Source organism: Anabrus simplex, chromosome 1 (assembly GCF_040414725.1).
Source record: "Anabrus simplex isolate iqAnaSimp1 chromosome 1, ASM4041472v1, whole genome shotgun sequence".
In the NCBI taxonomy this organism is placed as follows: Eukaryota; Metazoa; Arthropoda; class Insecta; order Orthoptera; family Tettigoniidae; genus Anabrus; species Anabrus simplex.
Window position 1 is genome coordinate 701,290,304 of NC_090265.1, and position 20,702 is coordinate 701,311,005.

Sequence of the window (20,702 nt, forward strand, 5' to 3'; positions counted from 1 at the left end):
TACTGTGGCTCTGTGCCTCTATATTCTGGAGATGGAGTAGGCTGGTCTCCACCGTCGGCTGCCCAGATAATTGTTTCCATTTTCCGGCACTAAGGCAAATGCCGGGACAGTTCCTAGTATAGGAACCCTCTCATCTTCTCCGCACATCTCCTTCTCCGATACAAATCTCCTGGCCTGAGAGACGGCGTCGCCGTCCAGGAGGCCCGCCTCCCCTCTTCAGGGGAGGAATGAAAGCATTTAGTTGTAGTAGTACATCTATAGCTCATTCCACTTCAAGAAAGCAGAACTGCTCTTATGGACCTACAAGGAGTAAACACAGCCCCCTCTGAGACACACATAATTCCTCGTGACTAAGGGATATTATGATGTTCTTTGGAATGTATTATGAAAGATAGATAAAAGGGATGAGGTATTTTTGCCCTGAGTTATTAAAAAACTACAAAACATTTCCTTTTTCAAAAATACCTTTGTAGGGAGGAAGCGCGATGGCGGTAACAGCCATAGCTTCGTTGCCTTCCTTCATTTTCCTTCTTCTGTGTTGCTCTGGTACAAGCCTCGTGTAGTCCCTCACTCTGTGAACCGCCGGCAGCTCACTTCCGATAGTCGATAGCCGATAAGCCTACATGTGTGATTTCTTTAATATTAATGCTGTGATATTTCGCAGAGTAATCTACAGTATTCATTTGTTGCGTCCGTCTTCTAGTCTTATTGCCTGGAGAAATATATTAAATGAAATTCAATTCATCCCTCACCCCCCGAGCCCATAAAATTATTTGTATATTTATCTCCAATTTGTCTTACACTTCAATGTTGAGGTTTCTTATGTGCCGTGGTTTACCTCTGGTTCTGCATAAACCAAAAATAAACCTTGTAAACCTCGCGTCCCCTTTAGTTCATAAAAGCAATGTGCAGTTTACTTTCTTCAGCTTTTTGTCTTAAACGTAAATACTGAATTTCACAAATGTATTGTACCGGGAACGCCGCTACGAGAGAAGTCCGAAGTATGTTTGTTGAACTTCGCGCGAGATGGAAGGTAGGCAGCCCGCCGAACACAGTGACGTACCCAGCGAGTGACGTGGCCGCCGTAAGCCAGCTATCCGCTACCATATATGGTAATGTTCCAGCTCATCCTCAAAAGTACATTTTGAGCTACTTTATCGCTATTTTGACACTGCCGTCTTAAAAGCCTTTACAATGGACATCATCTGTTAAGATTTCAAGAAAATCCACCGAGTATTATAGAAGTTATAAGGGTAGATAGTACCCGAGTTCTAGACACTTCCATGCGAACGTGTATAAAAGGAGGACCACCCGACCTACGAATTCAGTGTCTGTCACTCCGCCGTCTCTGTGACACGGGTGACGGGAGAAGTATTGTGTGTGTCGAACTTCTAGTTGACAGCCTGCGAAATACAAGTATTGGCGGTATTTTCTCTAAGTGTTGTATCGGGACTTTATCATATTCTTGAAGTGCCTGAATGGGACTTTATTTTTTGCGACCATCGTATTGGAACTTTGTCATATTGACGCATTGGAACTTTTTTTTTGAAGTGCCACATAGGGACTTACTTATTCGACGACGATTGAAAGGACTTTGAATTTTCACGAGTGTTGTGTACCGCATTGAACTTACGTTTCAAACTTATTCGAACTTGTATTTTTTTAATCAATTTCTGGAACATTGAAATTTTCCGAGCATGTAGGATGAACTTGTGCCCTACCAACATAAACTTTCATGTGAACGATGTGACTTGTTTTCTCAAGTGCCTCATTGAATTTACGCCTTGTAAAGACTATGAAACTTAGGGGACATTCAACATTACGTTTAATTGTGAAATATGCAATACTTTCCAAGTGCTGCACAGGGACTTATGTTTTGATTCTTAAAGACTGTGACAATTCAGAATACGCATATCGCGTTCCCAGAAAGCCTAGAACTTTCCAGTATTTTGAGTGATCCATAATTTATGAAGTCAGACTTTTTCTTTCAAATATTATTTTCTTTAATGGCTATTCACTTCGCCTATTGACGGAACAGGACAGTTTCCGAGTGCTACTTATTCAGTTCATTGCCAATATGTTTTAAATCTTCAGAACTATGCGTTTAGGACTGCAGTGACAGTAATCCTCTAGAACATTCTGACTTACAGTGGGCTTGCATTATGAACTTGCATTTCTACCAGTACTTGTTCTTCGAGTGATTATTCCAGAACGTTTTGATTTAATATCTGGAGTGCAGTAACCATAATTAAAAGGTCATATCTGTTCAGACAGTGCCCTGAATGTGTGGAGTGCCGTGCAGGAAATTCTAGTGTGAATTACGTCTCGAATCGAACCCGGGAACGTGTGCCAATCTTCGAAACATTCCAGAACGTCGGGACATTCCAGAACGTCGAGACTTCCAGAACGTCGAGACATTTCCAGAACCTCCAGACATTCCAGAACTCCTCATCCGAGCAGGTGAGGTCCCTGCCCAGTCGATGTCCAGCACCATCCCAGGACTTGGAGGTACCAACCAGCCACGACACTTCCACGCTGCTGTACGAAGGTGATATGAACTTGCTTTTGATGATCAATAAACTCAATTTATCAAAAGAATCTCTCAAATTGATAACTATACCTCTCTCTGTACCAGCTCCAATAATAAAGCCACTCCCTAGGTTAAGAATCATGCTCGTTAATTTAATATCAAGCGCCTTAAAGATTTGAGCACATTTTTACAGGTACAGTATGTGTCTCCGTTTTCCCGTGATAGTGTTGAGCAGAGCCGTTCGATATTGCAACCACTCTGTCATAATAACAATACTGTTTTCTTAACATGGAATGAGCTAGGGGCCCATGCAGATCTCTAATACCAAGTTTGACACTGATCCTTCTGTACAAAATCTCCTCAGTTCTTTTGCCATAAAGTACACGACGTGGAAGACTGAATCGATTTGTTTTTCATTCTTCAAGAATTTAACTATCAATCTATATTCACTACCTGTGATCCGCTATTAATCGATAATGACTGGATAAAGTTTTACTATCCTTTTTACTCAATTTTCTCACTCTTGAACTAGTTGTTTTTTAATCATTTCTTAATAGCCTTTACGCACCTGTTCACAAAAAGATTTCTCTCTCTCTAGTGGCTCGCTAATTTCGTATTTCTATTATCGTTTTCGATTAGCGCACACCATTACGTCGAAATTAGCCGGAAACGTTGTTAGCTGGCAATTACCAGACGCAAACTACAGCTGGTCAGTACTTTTGCAGACAACAGCATTACTGAGATTACATAGCAAAAGACCATAAAATTGATTCAGTGACAGGTCACAGGAAATGAGTCCCTATCTTCGACCAGGTCAGAGTTGGTTTGTTTTTGATAAGAACAAAAGATGAATACAATTATTTGGTGTCACTACAAAAATATCAAAGCTTGTCCAGACCGTGAATGTCCTTAGAGGAGTGGAGGTAAAAGGCTTCCACTATCCGTAACGTCAGCATTAACAAGGGAGGTACAGTAAAACCTCGTTTATCCGTACTAATTGGGACGAAAGGCAATCTGGACAATCGAAAATCTGGATAATCCGAGTTATATGGGTAAGAAGTAGGGCTCGAAACTTCAGGATTCCTTTTCTCTCGAGTGTCAGAAGAGGACATAAAATGGTAGGGTTTATTTGTTTTTTCTTGCCTTTTTCGGTATTTTTTGGCTTATTGGTCCTTTTTTATACTTTCTTAAGGTCTTAATGGCTTTTTTGCAATTTTATCTTCTTTCGAATACATTTGTACTGCCCATTATTAATTCGATTCATTAGTTTATCCATCACCACTTATATATCTCTTTTTTGTCGTAAATACATTTGAATTACCTTCCACTGGGATTTCTTATACTGATGACTCAGACCGCCCTAAATTTTGTAAATTGGTAAATTTGTGATCTCCTCTACCAAAAGTTGTTAAATCTCGCAAACCTCTTTCAGAGGAAAGGAAGGAAAAACGAATAGCAGGACTAAAGGGGTATTGAGAACGAAGGCGAGGAACTACTCATAAGCGCACCGTAGTGGGCTTAAATCACTAATAATATATGGTTTTTACAATTGGCTTTACGTCGCACCGACACAGATAGGAAAAAATGCCTCGGAGTGGAAAGGAAGTGGCCGTGGCCTTAACTAAGGTACAGCCACAGCATTTGCCTGGTGTGAAAATGGGAAACCACAGAAAACCATCTTCAGGTCTGTCGACAGCAGGGTTCGAAGCCACTATCTCCCGGATGCAAGCTCACAGCTGCGCGGCCCTAACCGCACGGCCAACTTGCCCGGTCTAATTATAAATTTGAACCATATCTGAAAAGAAAGTACATTAAATGAAAATGAAATGAAAAAATGAAACGGGTACTTGAAAACAATCACGTATCAAATTATGTGCAAGATAGGTGAAATAATGAAAGTAGAAAATTACGATGTGTGTATTTTTGAGGAGAAAGATCTCACTTGATTCAAAGACGAGACCCAACATAATGTATGCTCATCTGGGTTATTGCAGGCGAGAAAATGGTGGGTTTTATTTGTCTTTTTCTTGCCTTTTTCGGCTTTTATCATTATTGTTACTTTTTAGCCTTTTTAGGTATTAACGGCTCTTTTGCAATTTTGCCTTCTTTCGAATACATCTTTACTGCCCATTCTCAATTCGAATCCCTGGAGAGAATTTCCTTGATGTTTCACGACGTGCTGTTTGAAAACAGACGATCCTTTACACCTAAGAATCTGGAAATGATTATTGCGATATACTGCAACGCTAACTGAGGTAAGATTTCCGCATTCGAGTTTCTGTAACCCTGGTGTGGTTAAGCTAAGTATGATTCCAGTTATACTAATTTCAATTTCTTTCTCCGGGATGTCCATTGCGGGTTCGGTGAGTTCATTCTAGCTGGAACAAAATATTTCATTCTAAATTCTGCAAGAAAACAAAAAAATGGAATTCCTTTTTTAATATGTTAATCCAAAAGCATATACTGTCGGAAAGATGTATTTCACTTGTAAGTTTTTGCATTGAATGTTGCATACCACCAAAAAATTTGCATTTTTTCTTCGTTAAATATGTAATTAAAACTAAAATTATGAATTAATTTGTATCGCATTTTTACGTTTTTTGTCAGTTTGGGGGTACTTTTTGATATTTTTAGGAATTTTTGAAGGTTTTTAGGCAATTTATAGGTATTCAACTTCCGAGTACTAGGAATAAGCAAAACAAAATCCTTAAATAATACTGGAATAATACCATGAAATACAGTTTATGACGAGAAAAACTGTGTTTTGTAACAAAATTATTTAGGCTCCATAGTATTGTTTTCAAGACATTAAAAAGTATAAAAATCTTAATCATCTAACATTTAACAAAGAATTGGTCCACTGTCTTCTGTTTCAAACACGTGTTGCGTTCGAATGAAGCACGGAGTGGTGTCGAGCTGACGTTCCAACTACATCATGATATTTTCCATCTGCATGTATCGTTCACTGTTGTGGTGCAATCTTTCCCTTTTCGTCCACGTCATCTTATTTCTCACTGTCTGCTGTAGATGTGGATGCCGCTACAATTCCTTCTTCCGTCATAGTGTCGTAGCCACTATCATACTACGTCATCGCCCTGTGACACTCCAGTAAATTTTTCTTATCTTACATTCTCGGTAAATACCAGGCGATAGGAAACCGTGGTATTGTCATTAACTTGTTGCACCATTGGTTTCTAAACCGTGGTTTCTTGACGCTCGTTTTCCTCGCAAGTAATTCAAAGTAGTATTCAGAAGGCAGTGATGAGTTCGACAGTCACTTGTCTTTAATTTATCCAGAAGGCAGTGATATTTTCTACAGTCGTGCGTCTCTAATTTATCCAGTTCCCAGTTGTTTACGTTTTGTCTGGAACCGTCAATTGTCTTTTAATTTCTAGGACGAATATTATTTAAATTATTTTACACTAGTATAAAAAAGTTTTATAATCACTTTTCTCCTTGTCAGCATCAGTGTAGTCATTTTAATGTTGTAAATATTTCTTAGCAAACAAAGTAGGAGTTCCCATACAACTGAAAACGTAAAATCAAGCATTTCCTCAATTGTGCCGAAAGTTGAAAGGATAAACAGCCCGAAAGATTTCAATTTGTGAGTCTTGTATAGCTCTATCAAACTAAAAAGACTAATTTCAAAAATCACTTCCATTGTAAATCCAGTTCGGGAAAAACAGCTTAGATTCGCTTGTTTCTTTACTCGTCTTCTTTTCGATGCAAATCCTAGCCAAACTAATTCTTTCTGTAATATGTTCCTTTGTTCAATACCCTCACGTACGTCTTGATCTTTTTAAATGTGCACACCGAATGTAGTTATAAGGGCTTAAGTGGAACTCTGCATTGGCGCTCGTAGTGATAGAAAAAGACAAATTGTTAATCTAATCGACCGGATAACGATTATTAAGGAAAGGATTATCAGTTTTAGGAATAAATAAAGAATATATTTTCAAATTTTATCGTATTTTATTTATCAGAAAGTCGTAGCCCATATCCCTAGAATTTTTTCAACATTGAGTTGCTTGCCTGAAGGGCTACAACTGTGGATTTTTATCATATCTATTATATCTATTCAAAGAGCCAAAGATACCCGTATGCCTTAATCTCGAAAACCATAGATTAGGGAGAGGGTATTATTTATTGTAACCGTTTCATAATTTGTGATACATGCAGTATACAAAATTAGAAGGAGTAACTTGAGATAACTATTGAGAATTGTGTTAATAACTGGTACATTCGATGAATATTAATATAAAACAGATGATTAGAGATTGAACAGAGAAAGAATAATGCAAACTGAATGTTTGACCATATCTCTTACAGACCCTTATTTCTAACTTTAACTTTGTTTCGTTAAGTTAGGAAGGGCGAACGAGATCACCAAATTTTAGTGCATTCGAAACTGAAATGCTCACTGAATTTAGATTACTTCTTGGTAAAAGGATTATTTCTCTGGAACCCGAGTTGGTCACCTATTAATTGTAAGAAGGGCCCCACAATCTCTGTCTCTCTGTTCATCATCCTCAAAATATTGTAGATACAGGATATGCGGTGCCAAATCCATTTTAACGATAACATCACGGCACTTTGGATACACACAATGCGCACTAGCACCAGCGTCTTGGAAAGGTGTAGCATTCCAACTGACGAGCCCACTGCTACACTGGGGCAAAACGCTGGTAATTTAACGATTAAAAAAGCCTAAAGGCTTAATGACAATGTGAGTCTATCCATATATCCCTTTCTCACGACCGGTACACTTTTAAATCGGATCACGACAATTTTGATGCACGTAATATACAACTTATTGCACTCGTGAAGTTAAGTAACGTATGTGTGCCTAAAAGCCTCGGTTAGCTGTTTAATCGCTCCCTCATGACCGGTTAACTTTTAACCGCGGTAAAACGCCACAGATTTCAAAACCGGGCTTGAAGCAACACAATTCATTTTACGTAGGCAAGTAAATAAGTATTTGCAATTTTGCTCTTTAGGTTGACTGTATGGCGTTGTGTGCGCACCAGCCTCTAGATAGCACCGTTGTCTACGTCTGTGGTAGGTTTCAGCATTATCAGATCAGATCATAGAAGACTTTCAGCACAATGCGGGGACTAAGTTTTGTCACAGTGAAGTGTTTACTACTGGAATGAACAGTTCAAAATTGGTCAAATAAGCGTGAACGTTGAGGAAGGATTCGGTCGTCCATCTGCAGCCGTAACTGATGCCAATATTGAACAAGTGCGTGATATGATCCTGAATAACAGACGAGTGACTGTTCTACGAATTTCCACTCCTCGTACACCCTCAGCCCACAAGAAACGGATTACGGAAGGCTGTTCTTCCATGATGCAAACAGAGAGTGGTGCGGCCATCTTTACGTCGCAACAACGCAAGCTGTAGTGATCTCATAATGCTGAAACCTAGCACAGACGTAGACAACGGTGCCATCTAGCGGCTGGTGAGCACACAACGCCGTAGAGCCAACCTAAAGTCAATTAGAGCAAAATAGGTGGTCCTTATTGACTTGACCTCGTAACTATGATAAGCTATCCATTTTACCACTGTTAATAGTAAGCGAGGTCGACGCACCCGGGCATTAAATTAAAATAAAAAATAACAGTACAGTAATACATAATTTTTTGGCACAATTAAGCTGCCTCTGTGGATCAGTGATAGAGTGTCGGCCTCCGGATCCCAAGATAGCGGGTTCAAGCCCGGCAGAGGTAGTCGGATTTTTGAAGGGCGGAAAAAAGTCCATTCGACACTCCATGTCGTACGATGTCGGCATGTAAAAGATCTCTGGTGACACATTTGGTGTTTGCCCGACAAAATTAATTAAATCTCAGCCATAGACGCCCAAGAGAGTTTCGGTTTACTCGGTCTGCCATCTAGTGGGCCTAGAGTAAAACGGAACGTCGAAATTGACGAGCAGACAGCCAGATGGCGTCAAATTGAAATGTCTGCACACGGTAGCTGAGGCCATACGATTATTATTATTATTATTATTATTATTATTATTATTATTATTATTATTATTATTATTATTATTGGCACAATTTATGCAAGAACTGTACTGTGAATCAAATTATAAAGTGAACGTTTGGCGCACTTATAGCTACGTTATTGCTATCATAGTTCAAAATGTTTATCTAATGTGAACATCAAATTAAACATTATCTATAAATCAGATCCGTATTATCCAAAATCCAGATCGATGAGGGCCAAATAAACGAGATTTCACTGTATTTGCGTTGGGCCATACAGAGTGCATTGAAACTTGCTAGAATGGTCGATTAAGACATCACAACATAACTGTCTAGTACATTACCACCAACAAATTTGAACGAGCATCGTCTCTTAAATATCGCTCTCTATACGTAGAAATTCAAAAGCGGTGAGAAGATGTTATTAATACACTTACGTGCAATGAAATAAGAATCTCAGCTCACTGTTAAATACACTGTCCGGGTTATTTTTGCCTGGGTTAATAAAATATCATATAAATAATATGCGCGTGTATATAAGCAGTAGATGCACAATACTGCGTACTTTACAATACTATATGTGGCAAAACAAACAAAACTGCAGGGTCTCTCATAAAAACCCAGTGTCTGTACTCTGCGCCCCGGCAGATGTAATATGAGAGGCACCGCATAGTTCTTGACCTTGAAAGCAGTCTGCACGTGTTCGACCTGGCAAGCATGAGTCGCCAGTCTGAATCTCAGCTGTTATCACGGTCAGACAGTTCTCATTGCAACACCGTATTTTCTGGTTTCATCTTAGTGGTCGTGTGGACAGTGCAAGACGAATAAAGTGGGCCTATTCTATTCGAGACGACAGTAAATGCAGAGAAGTACCAAGATGACATTTTGACGCCGTTCCTCCATCAGTTAAACGGAAGAAGAAAAATCGCGTGGCCAACAAGATTCAGCCCTTGCTCATACAGCAGAAGATTCCATTCTTACAATCTCGGAAGTGTTTGTAGACAGAGTGATCAATGCTGGTCTATTTCCCCCTCGTTCTACAGATCTAGCAGTGTGTGATTTTTACTCGTGAGGTAAAGTGAAAGAAATATGTACCGAACAAATCCTTACACATTGGAGGAACTGAAAGAAAACATTACGAATGAAATCAGAAACATTACAGTGGCAAAAATCACTCGTGTCAGCCAGAATGTGGTTATCAGATACAATGCCTGTATAACCCAGGAAGGACGACACTTCTAGCGTCTTTTATAAGGTAAGATTTCATATAAGACTGTATACATGCTTATAGCAGGGCGGCCGCGCGACATAAGTTCGGCAGAGGCAGCTGCCGTAGCGCAGAGTACAAATACCGTACGTTCGGTCTGAGTTTATAAGAGAGACCCTGAATTCTGCGGAGTTTGTAGCAAAGAGGTGAGTGAAATATGTTTTATATTCCCTCCTAAGGAGTTAATTAATTATTAATTTATGAAAGAATTTCGCAAAGTATTTTGTGTGGAGTGTGGTATCGTATGTAACTGAAACATGTACGTTAAGAAAGAAAGATACAAAGTATTTGGAAATTTTGAAATATGGTTGTGGAGAACAATGAGAAAAGTGAGGTGGATAGATAAAGTCAAAAATGATGAAGTGCTGAGAAGAAAAGACACTTGATGGAAACGATAAGGAAGAGGAAAATATCCTGGTTGGGTAGCACACTACGTAGAAATTACCTTCAGCAGAGCATGATGGAGGGGAAAATAGATGGAGGAAGAGAAAGAAGAAGGTTTGGAATGTTAACAGATGCGAAGCATGGTAGAAGCTATGAGCAAGTGAAACAAGATGCTCAGGACAGAAAATTATAGAGGATGTCCAGTTGATACCTGTTTCAAGACATTCACAGAAAAAGAAGAATGTATTATCAATTTAGCAATATAAAACACATTTTAATTTATAAATGTCCTTAAAACTATTAAAAATTGAAGCTGCGTGAAGTACATTTTAGAACCTATATTTTTCACATTTGAGAGCCTATTTTAGGCACCTAAAATAAAATTTTAGAACCTAATAAACTGAGATCTATTGATGACTCTAATTCCAGATAGAACCCCAACTACCCAGCCCTAAAACATATCCATGTTAAAAATCTGACGGGCCCTCCACGGAATCATGTCTCTACCCAGTCACAGTCGTCGTCGTCGTCGTCCGTTGCAAATCGATGTCTATGAATGTCTTCACTTCGAACATGGGGCTGTAATCAATACACAGTGCTATGAAGATACTTTGCAGAAATTGAGGCGCGCTGTAAGGTCAAAAATTCCAGGTATTCTATCGAACACCATTTTCCTTTTCATGGCAATGCCAGCCCCCATATTTCCAACTTTGCGAAAAATGCACTTCAGAGAAATTGGGGGAGGGACTCTTCAACAACCTCCTTATATATATAATGTGTGTACCTTTCGACATTTTCTTCATCGGCTTAAAAGCCAGGTGTTTGAAGTTCACATCCATTAATTGGACTGCCCTTTTATTTCCTGTGGACGTAAATGGTCTGAAAGTCAATTACACCAGCATAGCGTGTGACATTTTCGATGCGACTTGTGTCGCCGTCTATGCTTTCATTACATTTCCTCTCAGCAATTTGCTGGGGCGGTGTTGAGTTATTTTTAGCGACAGTCTCCGCTAATCAATCTTCCTGCCCTGCCTGTGTGTTTTAGATCGTACGGCTCTTCCTCGCCAACGTATATAGCAGCATCAAAAGAATAAGTACACCCCATTCATTTAGCCGTACATGGAGGATCTTAAATTGGAAATCCTGCCATTCTCTTTTCATTTCTTTATTTGAGATCTGTGGCGCCTCCTGAAGTTTGGTGATGGGCATTCACACATTTAACTTCAAAAGTGTACGGCATTCGTACGAATATGAGCTCGGATGACGGTAAAAAATAGGATCATCATCACTTCACTTGTAGGCACTCTTAAGGGAGGACCTACACCTTTGAAAGAAAAATGGGATAAATTAAACTTTTTCCGCAGCAATGGAAACTAATACTAAAAGGAAACTTAGTTATTCCTTAATAATATGCCTACATATTTAGAAAGCATATAAACCTATGCCATTATATACCAGGTGGCTCCTGAACTCCGTACTTTCTACTTATAAATGTCCCGCATGCACAAGTGTTGAATGGGATGTCTACCAACTGATTTTCACAGGGGCACTACTGCCAGCGGGCAGGTTACTTCTGAAACCGCACTGTCGCGCTCGCAGCATGTTACTCATCGCTACAGGTCCAATGCACCCCTTGTATTAGTAAACCTCGTTTTCCACCCCGTAGTTCTAGGCTGGTGTATGGTACAGCCGCACTATATTTTCTGTCTGCATATCGGCAATGGCTAGTATGTTCAGCAGCGAGGAATACACAGGCATTATTTTAATCTGGACAACCTGGTCGGAATGCAGCCGAAGCTACAAACAGACGTATGCCTTCTACACACGTATTTCGTCGAACAGTATTAGTTTTTGTTTCATACTAGCAATTCTTTTTTCGAGTGGAATTTCTACACGTGTATACATTAATAAGTTATTAAATTTTCTTTTATACATAATTGGCGTGTTTACAAACAGTAGCGGTGATTACGGGGTGGGACGAGGATGGAGAGTTGGCCCCCCGCCCACTTTGTGGAGTAAACATTACATTTTTATTCTACTTTAGCCAGTTGGAACTAGGAATTATTTTTAAAAAAGCTATTTGTACAAGCTTTGTTGTCTTATATGCTAATTCTTTCCTTTATTTTCTTTAATTATTAACATAATTATTGGCGGAAATAGCACAAAATGCCGTTCGTCGCGGCTAATCAATTTGAATAGCGCTACGGCAAGCACTGGAGACTTTGCATGTGCTGTGAGGAAGGGAAGTAGGGGTACATATCTTTTGGCCAAGGCCGTGGACACTGAGTTCTAATTCACCCGTTTCCCGCGCGCATTCGTCAGTCTGGCAATCTCTTTAGTGTCCGTTAGTTTCTTAGTGTGTATTCAATTACTAAATGATTTTTAATTGCATAATCATGCCGTACTTTTATTTCACAGTACCGGGCAAGCTGGCCGTGGGGTTAGGCACGCGCAGCTGTGAGCTTGCACCCGGGAGATAGTGGTTTCGAATCCCACTGTCGGCAGCCCTGAAGATGGTTTTCCGTGGTTTTTAATTTTCATGCAAGGCAAATGCTGGTGCTGTACCTTAAGTAAGGCCGCCGCCGCTTCCTTCCTACACCTAGCCCTTCCCTGCCCCATCGTCACCGAAAGTCCTATCTGTGTCAGTGCGACGTAAGGCCAATTGTAAAAAAATATTGTATTTCATTGTAATTTCAACGGGAGATAATACCAACTTTACATTCACAGGACTAAATTATTTCGAGCATGGGTTGGCAACCACGGGGCCCTTAGTTGAATCCTGTCATTTATTCCACTTACTTGTGCCAGGCTCCTCAACTTAGTCCATACTATCCGAAGTTCTTTGGTCAACTCTTGTTCTTTTCCGGCCCCGAGTGTATTAGAGCACTTGACGCCTAGGGAGTCTTTCATTTTCACGCCTTTCGTGGCCCTTGTCTTCCATTTTTCTCTCTGATTGGTGTCATCTAGAAGATGGTTGCCTACTTGTATTTCCTCCTAAAACAATAATTACCACCACCAGCACCAGATACAACATGAGCTAGAATCAGCGAAGTCCATCAAGATAAATATTTTTTCATGAAGTTACTCTCAAGTAGTTAATTTTCTTGTAAAATATCTTTTAAACTTAACCATTGAAGCTAGCTCCATGATTCTACTGTATTATCTTCTTGTTCTCTATGAGATATACATGCATGCACAATATCTTAAAAACTTTCAGAGTTATCGGAGAAAAGATTCTGAAAAACAAAATTTACGGGCAACGAGAAACAAACTTACCTATAAAGGGCTTGCTTGGGTGACAGGGCTTCATATTTATGGCCATAACTCCGAAAGTACTGAAGATATTATCAAATATTTTGCACTGTTGTACAGAGGAATGTTCAATTTTAAATAAAAAATGGAATAAAATTCGCATTTTTGTCGTTTCCCGTCTTAAATGCTGTTAGATATATTCATTAACATGCGAGGAACAAGATTGAGTGCAAAAATACTGCGTTCTTGTCATACCTAATTTCATAGTGTGATTTATTTATTTATTTATTTATTTATTTATTTATTTATTTATTTATTTATTTATTTATTTATTTATTTATTTATTTATTTAGCCATGGCAAAGTTAGGACTCGTGGCCCCTGTCTTACAGTTAACCACATAATTACAACATAATAAAGAAATACTATCATTTTAATTAGATACATAATCAAGATAATGAGTTAGAATAATACATCTCTCGAAAACGTAGGCCTATTAGGGTTCGTCCTACCTGTGAAATAAATACTTCAGGTCGTGTGTCACAAGAATAGTTATGTATATGTTTTGAAGTGCAATTATTTTGTGTCACAATGTTAATTCATTTATAAGTTTCGTTCAGCTCCACAAAGTGCAGGTCATGTCAACAGGTTCTCTATCGCAGCAACGATAAGAAAGCTAGTTGTTTCAATATCGGTACCTCAGGTTGGTATAGTTAACATAAGAAACGTGTAAAAGTAACCTCTTTGATTTCGGTAAGTGGTACATGTGAAGTAATTTGTAATAATTTATGAAGTTACATAACATGACATAGCTATACAGTGAGCTAAATAATGAATATTCAACACCCTAATATATACCCTGACTGATGGGTATCTATGCATCTTTCAATTACTCGTAGATTGTTTTCAGCGTTTTAATTCTTTAGTACGTTATCGATAGTGAGAACGAATACAAATACAGCTTGCATAAAGGATTATGCAAATAAACCACGATTCATTCATAGATTTACTGCTGCGTGCAAATTAACATAGCGTAGATTGGATTCATTTCCGTGGTATTGTTGATCGTTCGAATGAGCTCACGTGAAGCACAACAACGCAGCTCAACTGTTCCAAGTTCCCGCCAGATGTGTCATTTCGTACTTTGGAAGTAGAACTGTTTATATAATGAAAGACTTTCTTGGTTCACGTGGCAGCACTAACACCCCACTGATGCTCTCAATTATAAGTCAATAAACTCGAATAACTAGCAATATATTCCTCCTCTTGTGAGGGCATTAGTGTACATCCACGATATCCGCTGCCTGTTGTAAGAGACGACTAAAAGGGACCTCAGGGGTTATTAACTTGGGAGCGTGGGTTGGCTCTTAGCTGAGTCCTGGCATTGCTTCCACTTACTTGTGCCAGGCTCCTCACTTTCATCTCTCCTATCCGATCTCCCTTGGTCAACTCTTGTTACTTTCCGACCCCGCCGATATTAGGTTCGCGAAGCCTAGGGAGCCTTTCATGTGTGGTTAGGGGCTCTCAGCTGTGAGCTTGTATTCGGGAGATAGTGGGTTCAAACTCCACTGTCTGCAGCCATGAAGATGGTTTCCCATTTTCATACAAGGCAAATGCTGGGGCTGTACCTTAATTATTTACCTTGATCATATTGTTCTTGTTCTGTATTCTAATGTAATTTTTGTAGTGTACTGCAATCCGAATATCCTTTCGTTTTATTTTTAGAATCTGTTTTACATCGCACCGACACAGATCTTATGGCGACAATGGGATAGGAAAGGACGAGGAGTGGTAAGGAAGAGGCCGTGACCTTAGTTCAGGTACATTTGCCTAGTGTGAAAATGGGAAACCATGGAAAAGAATCTTCAGGGCTGCCAACAGTGGGGTTCGAACCCACTATCTCCGGGATGCAAGCTCACAGCCTCGCTCCCCTTAACGCACGCCCAACTCGCCCGGCAATCTGAATATCAACATAATTTACTTGTATCAATGTCCTTATAACGAAAAGTCGCACCGCATAGACACAAGTACGTTCATTCTGTTCTATCACTATTTTGTAATTATAAACCCCCTCCCCTCCCCGTCGGCCGTTCCTGGCTACGCTACTGCTAGGATTTCATAAACTCATCTATGACTGATTTATTTTATTTAAATTTATTCTTACTCGAAAATCTACTGTACCTTTCTGACGTCCAAGGTATATTTTATATCATATTTTGAACGGCCAGAATAAATAGGTTGCGTTGTTCAAGTACGGTACATGCTTTTTCGTATATTTGACGGTGCAACATACGTAGAGCTTGTTACATAAACTAAAAATAGGAACGCAATTTTGTTATTTGACTACTTCAGGACATTACACAAATAATGATATTTTCTAATGCGAGGTAATTATGGGCAGAAATGCTGAAGTGTCAGCTATGAAGACCTCATTTACTGACAGTGGTACAAACGAAGTTCTTTAATATACGAGGTGTCTTTATGAGTTGATAATAAAGCTTTATATAGCCTAGTTTGAACACATCGGGGACGCTGGATGAAATGAGCAAAATGCATCACTTTCTAGAAGTTATAACCCAAGGGCGATTGATGAGGAATAGAAATGAAGAGAGCGACTCTACAGAATTGCGGTCAATAATGTACAGCCGAGATGGAAATGAACATTTCGAGTGGAGTTCATAAGGCAATAGAAGAAGACCAGTCACGTTGAAAGAATAAACGACAACGGCTTAACAAATCTGGGTCATTACAGAGCCATAGGATGAGAGAGCAGAACACTCAAGCGAATATCGAACAATAAATTCCCTAAACCTAGGAGACACTAGAGACTAATCCTAAGCGATGATGACACAAATTAATCTCTGTGGATGGGAGATTACGTCGATAGAATCCCTCGTGGTGATCCCCAGAAGGCTTTCAACTTGAGCGTTAACTGGCAACCAGGAAAATCCTGCCTCATTCTGGTATTGCTTCGTCATATTTGGTGCAGGTTCCTATGTCTTATCTTTCCCATTCTACCTCCCTTGGTCGAATTTTGTTCTCGTCATGCCCTTCGTAACCTTTCCCTTTATTCTGATCTTTAATTCTTCTACGAATCAGACTTCTGATAGGAGCAAACAGGGGACCGTTATCTAACTGAACTACCATGAACATTTATGGGTAAAATATTAGCATTTTTCAATTTATTTTTGTCTTTAGAGAATAAAACTCCCTCTATAATTATGTAAAAATATTTCGGTACTTGGATACATAAATTGATACATCGATATTCATTAAACACTGTCATGCCTTTCAGAGTTCAGTCTGCAATCCTCTGTCTATTTATTAAACACTTCCACAATCCTCTATTTGTTACTAGCTCTGTGGCCTCGTTTACACTCATGTTCATAAAAACCAGAACACCTTTACAGACTAGGGACAGGAAGTTCATATTCACAGGACATGTCCATTAGTACGTTCTGAAGAAATGATTAGTATTTGAATCATGTCGACCCTCAGGTTCAAGGTCCACATCGATATCTCGGCGCACCACCACCGACTGGTAAAATGTGCCTGCGGCTCTCGTTGTCGCTATAAACCGAAGGTAATGGATCAGTGTGACTTGAGTATACGTGCAGGATGCCTCGCAGACCGTACCATCAAATGAGTGAGTTTGAAAGAGAGCGTATTATTGGCATGAAAGAACGTGATGCCTCCATCCGGGAAACTGCTGCTCGTGTAGGACGAAGTATGTCGGCAGTGCAACGGGTGTGTGCAGAATGGTTCACAGAAGGCCGTAGAACACAATGAGATGGGTCTGGTCGTACCACCCAGACACCCGCCCCCGAGAATATCGACACCTCATCCGAATGACAATGCATGACAGATCTGCGTCCTCCCCGGCTCTGGCGAAACAGTGGAACAGTGTAACACATCGTACACTATCAGGAGTGTCAGTCCCTCGCCGTTTATTGCCGTGTGGATTACCGGCGCGTCGTCCACTTCTCCGCCCACCTTTCACTAATGTGCATAAACATGCTAGACTGCAGTGGTGTATGGAACGACGTCACTGGGGACAGGAATGGCAGCAGATAGTGTTTTCGGACGAATCCAGGTTCTGTTTGTTTGTACATGATGGCCGCATTTTGGTTCCCCCAGACAGTGGGAGAAGCATCACACTGACTGCATTCGCACAAGACATACAGCGCCAACTCATGGCCTTAGGTGTAGGGTGCTATTGGGTACAACCACAAATCACAGTTGGTGCGTGCCCTGGGCACTGTGACCAGTTTGACCTACGTGAATGATATTCAGCGACAGTAGCCATACCCTTTCTGCAGGACACCTCAGACGTCATATTTCAGTAGGACATTGCGCGACCACGTATTGCTGCACGAACACGTGCGTTCTTGTTGTCACAGGGTTTCAGACTGTTGCCCTGACTCGCCCGATCACCGGACTTGTCGCCAATCGAATATGTGTAGGATATGGTGAAACGACGGGTGCGGCGCTGTGACCCAATACCAACCACCAAAGATGAACTTCGGAAGCAGGTGAATGCAGCATGGATGGCTATACCCCAGGACGCAATACGCGTTAATGCCATCCGGCGTAGAACAAGTTATCAGTGCCCATGGAGGACCCACTGCCTACTAGACAACAGGACACATGCAGAACCTAGGTGACTGAAATTGGAACAATTTCTGAAGAACATACTAATGAACATGTTCTGTGAATATGAACTTCCTGTCTCTAGTCCTTCAAGTTGTTCTGTTTTTTTATGAACGTGAGTGTAGTTCCAAACTGCTTATATTTAAATTGTCACCATAGTCTCCCACTACTCTCCTCGACCGTGTCCTTTATTCTCCTATGTGACCTAACAGCCTCCATTCATCCCCCATGTGCCCACCATCGAAGCCGGTTTATTAGTAAAGCTTCATCTATCGAGTACATTCCTAACATAGCAATACTTTTGCTGCCATCATTAGTTCTGTGTTCTGTGTTATCTGTGCTGAGACTTGGACCGTAACAGAAAACACCACCAAGCAACAAAAATCTTTTATCCTTTTATCCGACGCCTGCTCAGAATATCATGGTTTTATAAATACCTAATACTCGAGTATTCCAACACTTCAGGTCATACGCAACATGGTTTGTTTGTCCAACCCTTGACCCGTTTCTTTACGGAGTCGGGTATGAAGTGACATGAATGTATCGTGGCGAGTTTTTGTGACCGGATGCCCTTCCTGACGTCAACCTCATCAGAGGAGTTAATAAGATGAAATGAATGACGTGATATATGATAGTAGGGAGAGGGTGAAACCCGGTGCTGGCACATAGCCTACTCCTGTCGAATAGCACCAAGAGGTCTGCTCAAGGCTTAACGTCCCCATCCGACGGACGAATCACCATCAATAGCGTCATATTCTCTCACTCCATATGAGCACTGCGCAGAGATTTGGAATTGAATCCAGGGTTTTGGCACGCAATCACCACCTCTCCTACCCTGCCGGCCAACATTCTGATGGTGAATTTTTTTTTCGACCAACGGAACTCGAAACGGCTAACCACGGTGTCAGACCGTGTTGACTTCAACGCTTTAACGATCGTGGTTACCAGCCGGGCTAGGTCATGTACATCAAAAAGAAGAAATTATGACCATATCGTTCGAAATTATAAGGTAAAATTACAAGATAAAATTATTGCAAGGGGAAGTAGAGGAAGGAGAATATCTTGGCTACGTAACCCACGAGAATGATGTGTGCTTAGTGCCCCCACTCTTTTCTGACTTGCTGAGGACAATAATCAGATCACCTTGATGACAACCAACATCCCATGAGGATATGATACCTCCCCCTTAGCATAGTAACCACCACCTTCGTCACTGTCACAGGAACCATCTACCATGGAGAAACTTCATCTTTCTAAAACGGGTGAGGTGACCACGTTACATCGGCTGAGTCTGAAGTACCTCTCCCAACAGAAGACAACATAAACGTACTTTCAAACGAACACTATCATCTGATATGTTCAGTAATGTTCCTGTCACACTGAACTATACGGTACGTTATGCTACTCTGTCTGCTCACACGACAAGGTGTTGCAGGGAAACCTAATCGAGGCGTCAATGTGCTATGTAAATTAGGACAGACCCTTGATCCTTGAAGTACTCCCCCTAGGGAACTCCAGTAACGATGCAAGCGGTGTAGGCATTATTTATAGCGCAAACACGATTCCAACAACAAAGCGCCTGTTCCTTCTTTCTTCTTCTTTTGGGCTTGCCGAGCTAAACCTTTACGTGCCGATGTGTTTAAAGGAAAATATCAACTTATCTTCCCCAATCCCGGATTTATTTTCAGGACTGGATTGAGAATATAAGATACGCTAAATCACTTATAAGATGTTTGTATGCATAGCACAAACAGGGGCGTAATGCAGTGATCACATCTGAAATTATTTTCTGTGTAGTTGAACTCAGATAAAGTAAAAAGATCTGAATGAATATGTTAGTTCGCCACTTCAGCACCACAGAGACGTTACTATCAAAAGGAGAGATACCATCGCTCGATATAACTCATTACTATCAGTTTCCTCTTGTTCTGAATGGCTCAGACGGTTGAGACGCTAACGTTCCGACTAACTTGGAAGATTCGATCGTGGCTCAGCCCGGTGGTATTTGAAGGTGCTCAAATACGTCAGCCTAGTCGGTAGATTTAAGGACATGTAAAAGAACTCCTGCGGGACAACGTTCCGCCATCTAGGAATCTCCAAAATTGTTAAAAGTAAAGCGCGAAGTAAAAACAATAGCATGGTTATTATCTTGTTGTTCTTCATCTCTTTGTATGTGGATTCTGACTAAGCTATATGTTTTGTACGTCTACATCACATGATACATGTTTAATCTAACAAAAGAAACATGTTTGTAATGCCCCGCACCTTGATATCCTAAACACAAACACTATGAAGTTATTCGAGCCCTGTTTAAAAATATTAAATTACGAACTTATTAAGCGATATAATTTACGATCATCTAAAAGAAACGTCTATTATAACCTTATCCTCTGTTGTTGATGCTAGTTAATGACTGAAAAACTTTATCTACATCCTGAATTACTAGGTACTCTGTGCGCACAAAAAAAATCAAAGTCACCTCCATACAGGCTATGAAGGCCCTTGGAGGAGTGGAAGGTAAAGGCTTCGGCCATTGTTAACCTCGGAACGTGATGGGGTAGAGTGGTTAGCTCTACGCCCAGTCGCCTTTGCCCCCAGGAATTAACCTGGTACTAATTTTTGGTGTAGGCTGA